The following is a 15,216-nucleotide window of genomic DNA, read 5'->3' on the forward strand; positions in this document are numbered from 1 at the left end:
GCAAGCTCAAGGAAAAAATATACACAAAACTGTGTATTAGTGTGCTTATATTGTTCTCTCTGCAGACAAAATACAAGCAGAAGTGAAAAGCACTACAAGAGTTTCCATTTGTAGGTGCTGTTCCTGGTGGCCTCATCATGGCTCCCTCTTCAGGCTCCACGTCCTGCTATGGCAGTGGCTTAAACCTTTACTTAATGGTGCTGCTCTCTTAGGGCCAGGAAGGTGGGTGTTCAGGCTGTACCTGACCAGATCACCCCCCCCAGTCTGCCTATGGGCAAAGAGCGAGGGCTCAGGCCTCATGTGCTGGTCCCAGGGTGTGGAGACACAGCTACTTCTGTTCCAGACTGGTGTTTCATGGAACAACTCAAGCTATGGACTTTCATCTGGGGCATGCTGTGAATTGCATACCATATAGGGAATATGAATGGAGAGCAGTTAATGATTATGCCTGATCATGTCTCACCCCTTTTAGTGATCAAATTGAAATAGCCCTATACTGAAAGTCCATAAACCTGGAAAACACCTTAGGGAAGGTATGTTTTCCCCAAATGGAGGAGGGGTAGTTTTTCTTGGTCTATGATAAAGTGCAGGCCTGCTAAACCCCAAAGGGGGATATGACAATAGCTCTCTATATGGTATTTCCATTTCCTGCTTACAAGTTTTCAAACAGTGCTTTTTATTCCACCAATTGGATTTTTCTAGAAGATCAGTTCCATGTCTGTTGTTATTTTAAGCATGGATAAGTGCGCAGAGCTTAAATGAAGAAATTGTGCGTACGTGGTCCTTTGTGCGCCGGCACAGCTCTGTGCGTGGCCGTGCTGTAAATGGGTTTGGGTCGGTTGGACATGTCCTGTGTGGTAGCAGGACCTGGTAAGGTGCAGTCAAGCAACACTGCCCTGCTGCTGGGGTGTCCTGGCAGCCAGATGGGTCAGCAACAAGTGTGCCAGTCCCTGTCCAACCCACACCAAGGGCAGCTGTAAATCACAGAGCCAGAGCTTGTCCAAGGCTTCACTGGTGCTAAGTCATTGACTCAGCAGAGAAGACCAGTTGTGACTGAGATGTGTTTGGCTGCGATGTTTCTCATCACGCTATGTACAACCCTAATTACGGACACTCTCCTTTATCTGAAACATCCCCTGACTTCTGTTACTACCAAGGAAAAGTCCCTGATGGTTTCAGTACCCTCTTTAAATAATTCCTCATCTTCCGTTGTGTTAGGCTGAAGTAGATGGCATCATGAGGAGATGGCAGCTTTCAGTGTCTTGTTTCTCCAAGTCACCTTCCCACTGCCTGCTGTATCCTGTGGCCTGAGCAGGGGAGGCAGCTGTGTTTGGTGGGGTGGTAACTAACCCTTTCTGCAGGGAAAAGCTGAGCTGCTTTGCTTGGTTTCAGACCTTCTCCTGCATTTTTGCAAGCTGGCTGAGGCTGGCTGGAGCTGCTCTGAACTGCAGAGCACACCTGCTCCCAGCCCTTCTCTGTGCCTGCTCCCACTCCTGCCTCATAACCATCCCCTGGGGAAGAGGGTCTCCCCCCCAAATCTCTGACCCACTGGTGAACAACCGTTTGTACTGTACTGGCACCGCCATCACCCTATGGTAGTTCAGCCAGTTTCTCTGATGGCAGCTGGCTTAATTGTCCCTGCCCATCCCTGCTGCGTCTCCCCACCCTGTGATTTCCCCTTTGTTATGCCTGGGGCAGAGATTGCTTAAATTGGCAGTGGTGCCAAACCATTAATCAGAGCCTCTGGAAAAGCTCTCTTGCATATTCCCCGCGCTCCCTCCCACCCCTCTGTCTTGCTTTCCTATCAAACAGGCAGGAGCCCTGGCCACGTACAGGCGCAGCAGCGGCGTCTGCCGGACTCTGTTCCCATTATACATGACAGCCCTTGACTCCAGCCCCACTGCATGCCCTCCTCCATCCCTCTCTCTTCTTCTCAGCCCAGCCCCCCCTGCAACTTTGGCTTTTTTCTTCCATTGACCTAAGCCCTTCCCAGCAACCCTGCATGCCAAAGCGCAAAAAGCAAATGCGACCAGTTGCTGGATGGTTTGAACCCACTCTCCTCCTTTGGCACAGTTGGGCTGCCTACCCTACCCCACCCCACCCCACGTACTGCAGCTGAGAGCTCTTTGCTGCCAGGTCAGAGTGGGTTCGGCTCCCCCAGCCCCTCAGCTGAGCAGAGGCTCTACTGGTGCATGCTGTGCTGGCCCAGCGCCTCACCTACCCTTGCCCTGCGATGGCGTGCTGAAAGCACCGCCACAGCCAACACGAGGCAGACCTCTGCTCCTAATTGCTTGGTGTGTTTTTGTATTACCACTGTTACCTCTATTTGCCTTACTGAACCAAGGCTTTATTACAGTGCTCCTGAAATAAATCTATTTCATAGAATCATAGAATAGTTTGGCTTGGAAGGGACCTTTAAAGGTTATGTAGTCCAACCCCCCTGCAATGAGCAGAGACATCTTCAACTGGATCAGGTTGCTCAGAGCCCCGTCCAACCTGACCTTGAGTGTTTCCAGGGATGGGGCAACTACCACCTCTCACTGTTCCAGTGTTTCACCACCCTCGTAAAATATTTCTTCCTTGTATCTTGTCTAAATCTACCCTCTTTTAGTTTAAAACCCCTTGTCCTATCTCAACAAGCCTTACTAAAAAGTTTGTTCACATCTTTCTTACAGGCCCCCTTCAGGTACTGGAAGGCTGCTAGAAGGTCTCCCTGGAATCTTCTCTTCTCCAGGCTGAACAGCCCCAACTCTCTCAGCCTTTCTTCATAGGAGAGGTGCTCCAGCCCTCTGATCATTTTAGTGGCCCTCCTCTGGACTTGCTCCAACAGCTCCATGTCTTTCCTGTGCTGAGGGCTCCAGAGATGGACACAGTACTGCAGGTGGGCTCTCATGAGAGCAGAGTAGAGAGGCAGTATCACCTCCCTCGACCTGCTGGCCACGCTGCTTTTGATGCAGCCCAGGATACGGTTGGTGTTTTGGGCTGTGAGCGCACATTGCCAGCTCATGTCCAGCTTTTCATCCACCAGTACCCCCAAGTCCTTCTCCTCAGGGCTGCTCTCAATTCCTTCATCCCCCAGCCTGTGTTGATTCTGGGGGTTGCCCTGACCCATGTGCAGGACCTTGCACTTGGCCTTGTTGAACCTCATGAGGTTCATACGGGCCCACTTCTCAAGCTTGTTCAGGTTCCTCTGGATGGCATCCCATCCCTCAGGCATGTCAACTGTACCACTCAGCTTGGTGTCATCTGCAAACTTGCTGAGGGTGCACTTGATCCCACTGTCCATGTAATTGATGAAGATATTAAACAGTACTGGTCCCAATATGAACCCCTGATGGACACCACTTGTCACTGATCTTCATCTGGACATGGAGCCATTGACCACTACCCTCTGGATGTGACCATCCAACCAATTCCTCATCCACCGAACAGTCTACCGATCAAATCCATATTTCTCCAATTTAGAGAGAAGGATATTGTGGGGGACTGTGTCAAAGGCCTTGAAGAAGTCCAGATAGATGACATCCATAGCTCTTCCCTTGTCCACTGATGTAATCACTCCATCACTGAAGGCCGCTAGGTTGGTCAGGCAGGACTTGCCCTTGGTGAAGCCATGCTGGCTGTCTTGAATCACCTCTCTGTCCTCTATGTGCCTTAGCATAGCTTCTAGGAGGATCTGTTCCATGATCTTCCCAGGCACAGAGGTGAGGCTGATAGGTCAGTAGTTCCCAGGATCCTCCTTTCTACACTTCTGAAAAAAATGGGTGCAATTTCTGTTCTTCATAAAGTAGCATGCACTGCCTTGCTGGCTCTTCCCATTGCCACTGCGGTGACCGTGGCACGGCAAGATGAGGAGATGCCCAGCAGCCAGCCTGGGAGAAGAGTCCCTGTTGTTTATATCTGAGTAATGATCACTCACAGCTCAACTTCTAGCTTATAGACTAGGTTTATTGATTTGTAGCAAAAGGAGTAGCTGGGGACTTGGGTTAAGAGCGATTATGCTGCTGCTTCTCTTCATTACCTGATGCTCGCTGAGCTGCTCTTGCCATGGCGGAGAGGCAGAGGGGCAGGCATTTAAGAGTTCTCCATGCACATTTTGAGTTGTTTGGTGTGCGATCATCATGGACAAATTTCTGCTGTGCTCTCAGAGAGCATGCCCTCTGAAGCCAGAGGGACTATTGGATCTGAGATCCTACACCATAATGGCCACTGCTTTCCTCAGGTGGGCCCGTGGGCAGAGACCATCTCCACCTCAGCAAACTTTGTCATAGGGACTTTGCACCACTGATTGCAATGAGAGCACGACCATTGTAGCAACCTTTCCCCTGCCAGAGGCAGCGCCTGTGCCCACCTCCCTGCACAGCCCTGTATTGCCAGGCTTGTATTTCTCAGGTTAGGCATGTAAAGGTGAGTGGCCTCCTTCTCAGCTTCCACAGAAGCCAAAAATTGGCCAGCTTCACCAAATAAAATGGGGGTGGGGTGCAAATAACACTTCTGTAATTTCCCACCTACTTGGCCCTGCACCCTTGATGCTAGTTGTGGAGTGTGAGTGCTTCTCCAGTGTGCCTGCACAGCTGGGTGGCTCGGGTGGGTTATTCTGCACAGGAGTGCCCAACACTTTGTCTGACACACAGAGCAATGGGGCAGGTGTGTCCGTGGGAGGAGGAGACAGGGAGAGGTTCTTGCAGAGCCTTGACTCAGCCGTCAAGTCCTAGCAAGGGCCCCAGTCAGCACCCTGCTGCATCCCTGCCAAGAGGCACATAGACATGCTGCTCCCTGCGTCTTGTCACCACCCGGCTACCACCTGCCTGTGCCGCTGGGTCACCCGTCTGTGCCAGAATTTCTACTTGAGCCTCCCCCCACCCGTTGATGCTGTGAAAAATCACACTGGCACTTTCTGCAAGCTTGCAGATGTTTCAGGGCTGGATCCAAAGCTTCTCACTGTCACTCAGCAAATCCCTGTTGATTCCAGCAGGCTTGGGCCAGGCCCGTAGGAAGGGTGGAGCTCCTTAAAAACGCTGCAATACCACTCAGCTACTCTCTGCATGGCCCTTTGGCAACATCAGGTCCCATTTCACACAGTGGCTGTTACCTGCTCACAGCAGATCTGCAAACTGGGTAAATAATTCCCCACTTGGGCCATTCCCACCCACCGCAGGCAGCAATGCTGCCCCAGTGCCGTGCTGACATGCAGTCATGCTGTCACAACCATTTTAGCTGTTTCCAGTGATTTGCTGGTGGCCGCAGAAGAGAGTTTATTACTTAGAGAAGGAGGGGGAGAGCTCCCTGAAACGGTTTGGTTCTTAACAAATCTGAGGGCCTTTTTTCTCTGCTGGCTTGGATGTTGGGTAGCCGTTTACTTGTGTACCAGCCCATGAATCAGAGGAGCTTGGGGCAGCAAGATCAGCAAAGCAGGAAGGTTTTACACCCTGCTGGCTCACAACCTGCCAGGACTCCCAGTCCATGGGAATTAGATCGAATCTGCCACTCCTTCAGACCGAGGGGCAGAGCTGCTTATGCTCTTACCTCTGCAGAGTTGCATGGTGCAGCCTCTCTATATTATCAAAACCATAGTGGAATCCTGGCTAACCTAGTTCACCTGGTATCTTCCACCACCACCCCCTTGTTATCTTTTACGTGATGTACTTCTCAGGGCAGAGACCCATCTCAGTCATGTCTTGGGGACATCTGGGAAATTTAGGCAATTATTAAATAACAAGGACAACAACATCATATAAAGCATGACGATGACCTCAAGAAAGAATCAGACTGCGTCCTTTGATGCCACTTAGGGTATAAGAAAAGCCTGGAAAGAAAAGCAGCTGGTGAACTCTGTGGCCCAGGTAAAATTCCCTGGAGCTGAAGTTCGCAACAGTGAGACCCGGACCAACTCTTGCAGCTTTTAGCCAGACCTTGGTGACACAGGAGGGAGAATTTAATTCTGTTGTTAGGGCTGATGGCTTGGGTTTAATCAAAACATCTCCCACGTAGGCACACAGTATGTGTTCAGTTGGGGATAATAAAAACCAGTTTAAAAGCATCCAACAGAGCTTTAATAGGCTGTCTGAAAGAAATGCCACTCTCATGGTTACTCATTTTCCGGTTTCTTATCTAGTCAAAATTTAACTAATTTGTCAGTCCCTGCAAAGTTTCCCAGTGCAGGTAAGGCTTGAGCAGCGAGCAGGAGCACTCATGTCTTAAACACCGCAGCTGCCCGGATGGGGCTGGACCTGGCTCCACCCTTGTGGTTCCTCGGCCAAAGGGAGGAATAATAATAATAATAATAATAGTTAGTATTAACACAGAATAAATGCAGCAAAAATTAGAACTCCCAGCAAATGCTTTAAGCTCTGGGTTGAAGATTCAGGTTTATTTTGGCATTCCTGATAATTACTCATGTTCAAAGGGATATTTTCACCAGAAGAGGCTGATAGAAGACAAAGTCATCAGATTATGAGAGAGAATTAGTTGAATATCAGAGAAGAATTAAGGCACTTTGGGGAAAGATCATTTTAGCAGTCACACAATGGTAGGTGAAAAATAAAATGTACTTCAAGGAAAAATTTGAACTTCTCATCCAACTCTCTGGTTTCCAGTGGCCTGAACTGCTTCAGGAGCGAGGGAGCTGGCCAGGCTGGCAGAGATGATAGAGAAAAAAATCCCCAAAATATTTAGATGTATAAAGAAGGAAATTAATAACGAAACCGATAATTATATCACCCAATCGTGCTGGCAGGTGGGGGACAGGTTCAACTCTAAGAATAACTTTTTCTCTTGTCACAGACATACGAAACTGATAACCTGGAACCATGCTGACTGTGTAATATTTCACAGGAACTAGGGATAACTGCATAACTCAGGTTTCCCTCCTCACAGCCAAGGGGGATAACCTTGATCCCAAGATTGTTTTTGTGTTTCTCCACTGCTTATTGCAAAACATAAAGTCATGCTGGGGCTTCCTCCAAAGGGAGAGCCTGACCTGCCAAACTGCCACCCACACTTTCTCCCTCTGGCATTTCCCCTCTTCTTCCCCACACCGAGGTGGGGTTGATGTGAGGGGAGGCCCCTTCTCCACCCCACTGGCCTCTCCAGCAAAATCAAAAAGAGGAGCTGTGGGTGAACTTGCAGGTCATAGTGGAAGGCACCCGGTGAATTTAAGTGCCTGGAGGGATGGGTGGCAGCTGGGTGGGGGTTTTCTTTATTGCAGCTCTGAACTGAACGTAGGTGTCTGACCTTTATTTAAATCCTGTCAAGTACCTAAATAGTGTCTTGGAACTCGTCCCAAAACCTATCTAACCCCTTTATCACTGTGTAGGAAAACCTTGATTAGCAAACAAAGGTTTTGGCAGTCAAAGACATCCTCCAGGTACTCACAAACGCAAGGGAGCTCTTCAGACCCACCACTGCCTCTGGAGACTGACCCAAAGGACGATACAGCAGCAGGTCCCCAGGCCCGAATGGTCTTGTGACATCACCTGGTTCACACATGATTCACCAGCTTAATTAAATCCTCAGCAAGCTAACACTCACTCTTGTTTGTTTTTTTTTTTTAACAGTTCTGGTGTTATACAGCCTCCTTCACCATAGAGCTGGGAGGCATTATCCAATTGACCACTGAAAAATTCATCACTGAAGAATAACCACCTATTAAACATGATTAAAAACCAGCAGCAAATGCATTTTTTCTTAATGGATCTGTTAGGAAGAAATGTTACTTTTTTCCACGTACACAAACCAAGAAAAAAATGTAAATATCAGAAATGAGAGGTCACACAGCCCAATCTGCAAATCTGAAGCAGAATCAAATTCACCTGGGTCATACCTGAGGTGTCTTTCACATGGCGTGCTTGAAAGATAAGGGCTATCTGGTTTTGCTTGGGCTTTTTCTATAGCAGAAAGTTTGTGTGGATTAATGAAAATAATTTTATGTTTATCTTGATAAATTCCTGGAAAAATCCTCTGGTAGATATGCTTCAATTAGTCTAAAGCTTGTATGCATTATTTTACCTTAATTTGGTAAGCCATCAATCAGTGCTGCTAAACCAATTTAAACACTGGATAAACTCTCAGCAGTAGCCAAGCCCAGCAACACTGGGCTGGATATGTGTCATTTTCAGGATTAACTATCACTTTTGGAGAGAAGTTCTTCAATTCTCAACTCCTGAAAACAAGCCATGCTCAGGAGGTTACTTTTCTACTTGTGTGGACACACATAACGTGGTTCCTCAGGACACACATCAGTGAGGCACCCCTGAGAGCTTTCCCCCTCGGCCCCCATCATAGCTGCAGGGTGCCCTCAGGAAACCCCATCCCTTCTGCACCACAAATGTATGGTCATGAAGAAGGAGCCACCAATGTCCCCAAAGGATTTCATCAGCATGCTGCAGACATGCCTGCGTGTGTTTGGGCATGATCTGGCACCTCACAAAATGTCTCCTTTCCTAATGGAGCTGGCTGGATAGTTGTCTATCCCTCTGGGTACATCTGTCACTCAACAAGGAGGAGTCCTAGACCTGCATTTCCTTTAGACTGCAGGGTTCAATCCCACATGTCTCCTTCAATCCCACATCTCTATCAATCTCTCATCTCTCCTTCCCAAGGTTGGTGGCCAGGTGTGGAGGCAGGGAAGGAAAAAGGGGCACTCTTCACTACTGTGGGACACTGCACAGAAGGACAAAGAGCATGCAAGATGGGTCTTGACTCATCTGGTGGTTAAGATTGGCTGCTAGGAAAGCATAATGCTACTTCTGAGTCATATTTACAGCCTTTTATTCAGTGTTTTCATTTAGCTTTAATGTAAAATACATAAATAATCCTGGGAGCAGAGACTCCAGAGCTTCCTCTCCTTTTCCAGCTGAGTCCTCTAGTCCTTAGGGAAAATTCTCCCACAAAATATATCATTCCCTCCCCATGTCCTTTTGTCCTGCTGTCTTTTGTTCCACTCTGCCCAGCTGAATACATTCTGAGGGAGAGGTGGAGACCAACATCAGCCTGGGCTAACCTACGGCCTGGTGGTTATGGCGTTGTGTGGGAAGTTGGAGATAGAGGTTTGAGTCCTATCAAGTCAAGCAAAACAAGAATCTCCAAATCTTGGGTGAGTTTCAGAAAACCTAAGGATGTTTCTACATTGGCATTTTAACCAGGGATAAGAATGTTGCTGAAGTGAATCTCCAGATTACCTCCACTCTGGTGTTTTGGTTCACACTGAGGAATCAGCCTTGGTCTCTTTTGGATTGAGCAACACTGGAAAACTCTCTCCTGGAGCACAGTCCCTATGCTCCAGCTGCCCCAGCAGTCGGTCCACGGGGACTGGCCTGAAGCAAACCCTCTAGATATGTATGTGGCGTGACCGCTGGATCCTCAGCACCAGCTGTTTCTACAGACTGTTCTTGCTGGGCTGCAGTGGTTGCTAATGTCTGTAGCCAGAGCCTATGTCTGTAAATGTCATATTGCAATGTTGTGCACTGTAATCATAGAATCATAGAATGGTTTGGGTTGGAAGGGACCTTAAAGATCATCTAGTTCCAACCCCCTCTGCCACGGGCAGGGACACCTTCCACTAGACCAGGTTGCTCAAAGCCCCATCCAACCTGGCCTTGAACACTGCCAGGGAAGGGGCACCCACAACTTCTCTGGGCAACCTGTGCCAGTATCTCACCACCCTCACAGTAAAGAATTTCTTTCTAAGATCTAATCTAAATCTACCCTCTTTCAGTTTAAAAACATTCTCCCTTGTCCTATTACTACTTGCCCTTGTAAAAAGTCCCTCTCCCGCTTTCCTGTAGGCCCCCTTCAGGTACTGGAAGGCTGCTAGAAGGTCTCCCTGGAGCCTTCTCTTCTCCAGGCTGAACAGCCCCATCTCTCTCAGCCTCTCTTCATAGGAGAGATGCTCCAGCCCTCTCATAATCTTTGTGGCCCTCCTCTGAACTCGCTCCAACAGCTCCATGCCCTTCTTATGTTGGGGGCCCCAGAGCTGGACACAATACTCCAGGTGGGGTCTCATGAGAGTGGAGTAAAGGGGCAGAATCACCTCCCTTGACCTGCTGGCCACGCTGCTTTTGATGCAGCCCAGGATACGGTCAGCCTTCTGGGCTGCAAGTGCACACTGCCAGCTCATGTTGAGCTTCTCGTCAACCATCACCACGAAGTCCTTCTCCTCAGGGCTGCTCTCAATCCATTCTCCGCCCATCCTGTATTTGTGCTTGGGATTGCCCCGATCCACATGCAGGACCTTGCACTTGGCCTTGTTGAACTTCATGCGGTTTGCACAGGCCAGCTCTGAAGCCTGTCAGGGTCCCTCTGAATGGCATTCCTTCCCTCCAGCGTGTCGACCGCACCACACAGCTTGGTGTCGTCGGCAAACTGGCTGAGGGCGCACTCAATCCCACTGTCCATGTAATATGGTGCAATGTACTGCAATGTAATGGAATGTAGGCTTAGCCAAAAGTTATATGATAAATGAGGCAGGTGTGAAAAAAGAGAGGATCCTTGATGTGAGATTCTGCATTTTACATTAAATCATCAGCACCAGCAGCTACCCGTAGAAGAAAACAAACTGCTCAGCTTTTGGTAGGAATATCTGTGGGAGTGTCTTCCTTGCCAAAGGAGCGGCTTCTGGGCTCCACATCCAAAAGGATGGTCTAACCTCAGGAGAGAGAGGTGAGAGCACACCCCCCCCACTGGCACAGCTCACAAGCCCTCCCTATCTGTCCTGGGGTGTGGTATAGAAATGTAATGCCTACCAGAAAGTGATGGATTTCAGAAATCTGGCCAGTAGCTTCTAGGGCTTATTGGAGAGTATTTAGGCAATTTTCCCCATATCTTCCTTTGCTCTCTGGAATTTCAAAGGGAGCACAAGTTGTTTTATTCCTGAAGCCAGACTGTGGCCACAACTCTGTCATAGCACATATCAAATGAGCTAAAGGAAAAAGAAAAATTAATTTAGCTGGTTTTATTGATCTTGCTGTGATTTTTGCATCAGTAGGCAGTGCCATTACACTAGTGAGTAGTGCTGGAAGTCTACTGAGTGCCATAGGAAAGAAAAAAGAGGTGCAAATCCAATTAAGCAGGCCAACTGGAGCTAAAAGGTCATGAACAAGCTTGGTTTTTATGCTAGCATTTCGTGTCTCTGAAGTTATAGACATACATGTGCATTTTGCTGATTTGCAGGCAAAATTTCTGTTCCCAGGATGTACAATAGGCTACACAACAACGTAACATGTCTTGACACAAGGAGGAATGACCTCACCTGAGATTGTGGGTTGCAGTTTGGAAATAAACTGTTTCAACAGCAATTGCAATCCCTGATGGGAACTGGAAACTCTGCACGTTCTGATCTTGCCTGGAATTTCCTTATAGCTTCACATAAATGCTGTCGATCAGAATAATTTCCAGTAGATTCTATCTCTTCTGAAATAATAGAAACTACTGTGATTGATTTATGAGCACCCTTGCCTGACACTCTACCCCTAACAATAAAATACCTAGCAGTAAAACATCTTGGGTGGTTTAGGCCTGATTTATTTTACATTTTTTCCACAAGCTAGACATGTACAGAGTTGCTGTAAGGTTGTTTTAATCCCATTTTTCTGTTGTGCACAAAAAGCTCCTTGTACAACTCAGGCCATCAGCCAGCCTGTATCATGCAAATACCAGTAGTGCCACTGTGTCCCCCACGCCAGTCTTAAGAGGTGAGTCCCACTTTGATGCCTCCTGCCCGTGCCTGGTCTCCTTTTGGTTTTGAACCCCACAATCTGTGGGTCACCAAGACCTGAAATTCGCCTCTCTCTTCCCCTCCTCTCCATTTGCTCTGACAGCCCAGTATATTTGGGAAATGGCCTTTTCCTGCTTTTTTACTTTTGCAAAAAAAGCAGGCATCACTATGTGCCAAGACAGCCCAACACCCAGTTGCCCTGTGCTGCCTTGACCAGCAAAGACATCCCAGTCCTTCCCAGTGCCATGCTGGGAAGGGGCTGCACACACAGGTGGGGACAAGAGAGAAATTGAGGTGTAGGCAGCCAAGGGACTGCGAGCCTGGGTCTGCCACTGGCATCAGACAGAGCAGCATGGGACAAAAGTGAATCTGCCAAAAGGGCTGGTAGTTACTCTGGGGCTCTCTTGGAGAGCATCCTAGCACAGCTATGGTCTCCCTCTCAGCAGCTGTGGACAGCCTGTGTGACACACCAGGGTGTACGTGGTTGTGCTGGGGAGCAGGGACATGGGAGGGTGCAGGACAGAGCTACGGGCAAGTGTGGCTGTGGGCTGAGCCAAGAGGGGGTCTGGTAAGGAATTCCCAGCTAACATAACACTGCATGCGCTCAATGTGTGGGGTTTGGGCATTTCCCCTTGAAGGTGCCCCAAATCCCTCCATCCTCTCTTTCAAAATGTTACCCTTTTATGTAGTCAGGTAACAAAGGAATAGATTTTTTTTTGCCCATAGTCAATTTATTCTGCCACCCACCCACCATTTACTCATTAAAAACTCAGTTCATACAGGAACCACTTAGCAGCAGGCACATTTTGGTGCTGAGAAAGAACCTTGAATAAGAGGGAGCAGCAACCTGTCAGAAATTTATTTCTTAACAAATGACGTACTGACCCATTAAAATACGCCAGCAAGTCACCAAGTACCTGCTTAGCTGGAGCCCTTGACTATTAGCAGTAAGTATTGAGAGTACGCGGGTAATGCAAACATTGCAAAAGACAGTGGTTTTCTTGGCAGTTCACCTTTCCCTTCCTGAAGCAAATCCCTTTATGGTGTACTTGAATAAAGTGGAGAGCAGAGGCAGAAACATTCCTGACCCAAGGGGGTTCATTTTTCTTTCTCTTGGGGTGCTGGTTGAAAAGAATATTTCTTGTCTCTGCCTGGAGTTTTTGTAAACCTGAATGCATACATTGCTTAGGAGTGGCATCCTAATCTCAGTGACATTTCTGAGGAGATGCTGTGTGGCTCTTTGTCATTTCTTGGCATGATGGCTCTATTTCTTCTGTGTCTACAAGATCTCTTCCCACAGATCTCTGCAATGGGCTCTGCTGACAATTCTGCGATTAGCAGCATGATGACAAGCAAGGTGGAGAGATGTTGGCACCAGGAATATTACCTTCCCTGGGGCTCCACCACCCTTTGGAGCCAGAAATCAAGGACTCCTTCCTCATATTAATTTAGCAGTAATTACTGCTCCACTCCTGAATGATCTGGTCCCTTTGGCTTGGTCCAAGTCCAGCTGATTCATTCTAAGTGTAGACTCGATAACCTCCTGAGCTCCTTTCCCTAGTTCTGTGCAGCTCAAATGCACCTGCAGCTGCACAGAAATCCTGGAGAAATCTTTCAGGGAACATCCTGGCAGTTTGCAGCTTATCTTTTCCTTTCAAATCACCCAATACAACTATCTCCCCAAAGAGCTTGGAAGTCACCTTCCACTGTCCAAGTCAGGCCCAGGAAACAGCCTTTCTTATCTCTGGGAGTGTTCTGCACACCAGGGACTCCTTGGTCCTCAACAAAAAGAAACATAGAAGTGAGACAAGTTCTCTGTTTTTCCAGCCTGTGGCAGCTGCTGACGAAAAGACTGGGGAGAGTGACAGGGCTGAAAAGACACTGTCCTTTAGGCAAGGAAAATGGGCTTAGGAAAGTCAGGACTGGGAAGCACAAATGTAAAGTTCATAAGGATATCAGGGAGAGCCTAAAATAGCAGACAGACACTTCAGAATACCAGGGGAAGAGTTCCAGGGATTTCTTCACCTGCATCCTTTGTACCCCAAGGATATTGCCATGTTCAAAGTGTTCTCCACCTCTTCTTGCACAAAGCGGGAAGAGCCAACATCCTTATCCCTTTCCAACCTGTTATAGACAAAGGCTATGAAACTTCGATGAATACAAAACAACAACCACTTCACCCTTCCCGTGGCTGTTCACAATGATTTATACTGTCATAAATTACCAACCCTTTTCATGAACCACTGGTTCAGTCCCTAGCTGTTATCTCCAATTGTAGACCAAATTTACCAGTGAGGGTCGTAAAACATAAGCATCAATCATTACCTAGCCCTTAAATATTAAAAGTCCATCTATTTATGCTGAACATTTGTTTATCACCTGTAGAAATGCAGGAAAGGAACGTAGCAAAACCAGAAGAATTTGGGCATGAAAAGGTCACACTTACTGGCCCATGTCCATTTTAGTCAACTGCAGAAGAATTATTTTAGTAACATTTCTTTTGGATTTTTTTTAACTCATGTTAGCAAGGTATCTAATATTTCCCCTGTTTTTACTCGTGTGTGCGTTTATCAGGTTTTACATGTCAAATACACTACCCGAAACTTGTGCTACTAGCCTGGGGTTTCAATATGTCATAGAACTCAGGAGAGTCCTTGAGTGCTCCTAAGCAGCAATACCGTGCTGTAGCCCAGCCCCACCTCCCCCAAACCCCAGCGAAGCAGGATCTGCCTTCCTCTGACAAAGGCAGCTGCCCTCAGCTCAACAGCATTTCTGTGTACTTTGCTATTTGTTTTTGTGCCTGGTTGTTTCAGGTCAGCAGAATCATTCCAGCAAGCTGACTTCACTCCCTGCTCTGCTGGTAACATTCCCTCTTAGGTATGAGGTAGTGTATAGATCATCACTGGTATCTTTTCAAGTTTGTGGAACATCAATGAGTAGACGGTATCTGAATCCTTCCTTAATGCTGTTTGGCGTCCAACACAGACATTGATGAACAGTAGCTGTCACTCAAAAAGCACTACTCCCAAAGAGGAGGAGTGGATCTGGGCAGATACTACTACTTCATCTATTTTGTGTTCTTTGAAGTGTGCGTGGCTTGTAGATTCCCAGTGCAACCTCTGTTACTTTGTGTGGCAGGTTGCCATTGACCTTCCCAGTACATGTATGAACTGGGAATATACCCTTTTTCATTATATACTCAGCGGCTCTTGGCCAAACAGGTCTTCCTGAGGACTACTTCAGCTTCCTTTATTATTTCCTGTACAATGCAGAGCCTCACAGTCTTGCATAATTTCTGTTGACTTTCCAGCTCCAAATTGTTGCCCATTGACTAACAGCAGTCAAGCTCGAGCATGCAGCTGCCTCCTTGGTTTTCTGTCATGACAGGAGCTCTCCTGATTTTGTCTCTGCACAGGGGCACTAGTGCCAGCTTTGCGTGTAGCTTTATGTGCTTCAGTGCCCAAGGCTCTGCAGGTGCTGTAGATTTTCCCCAATCAGCATCA

Source organism: Nyctibius grandis, chromosome 2, assembly GCF_013368605.1.
Source record: "Nyctibius grandis isolate bNycGra1 chromosome 2, bNycGra1.pri, whole genome shotgun sequence".
Lineage (NCBI taxonomy): Eukaryota > Metazoa > Chordata > Aves > Nyctibiiformes > Nyctibiidae > Nyctibius > Nyctibius grandis.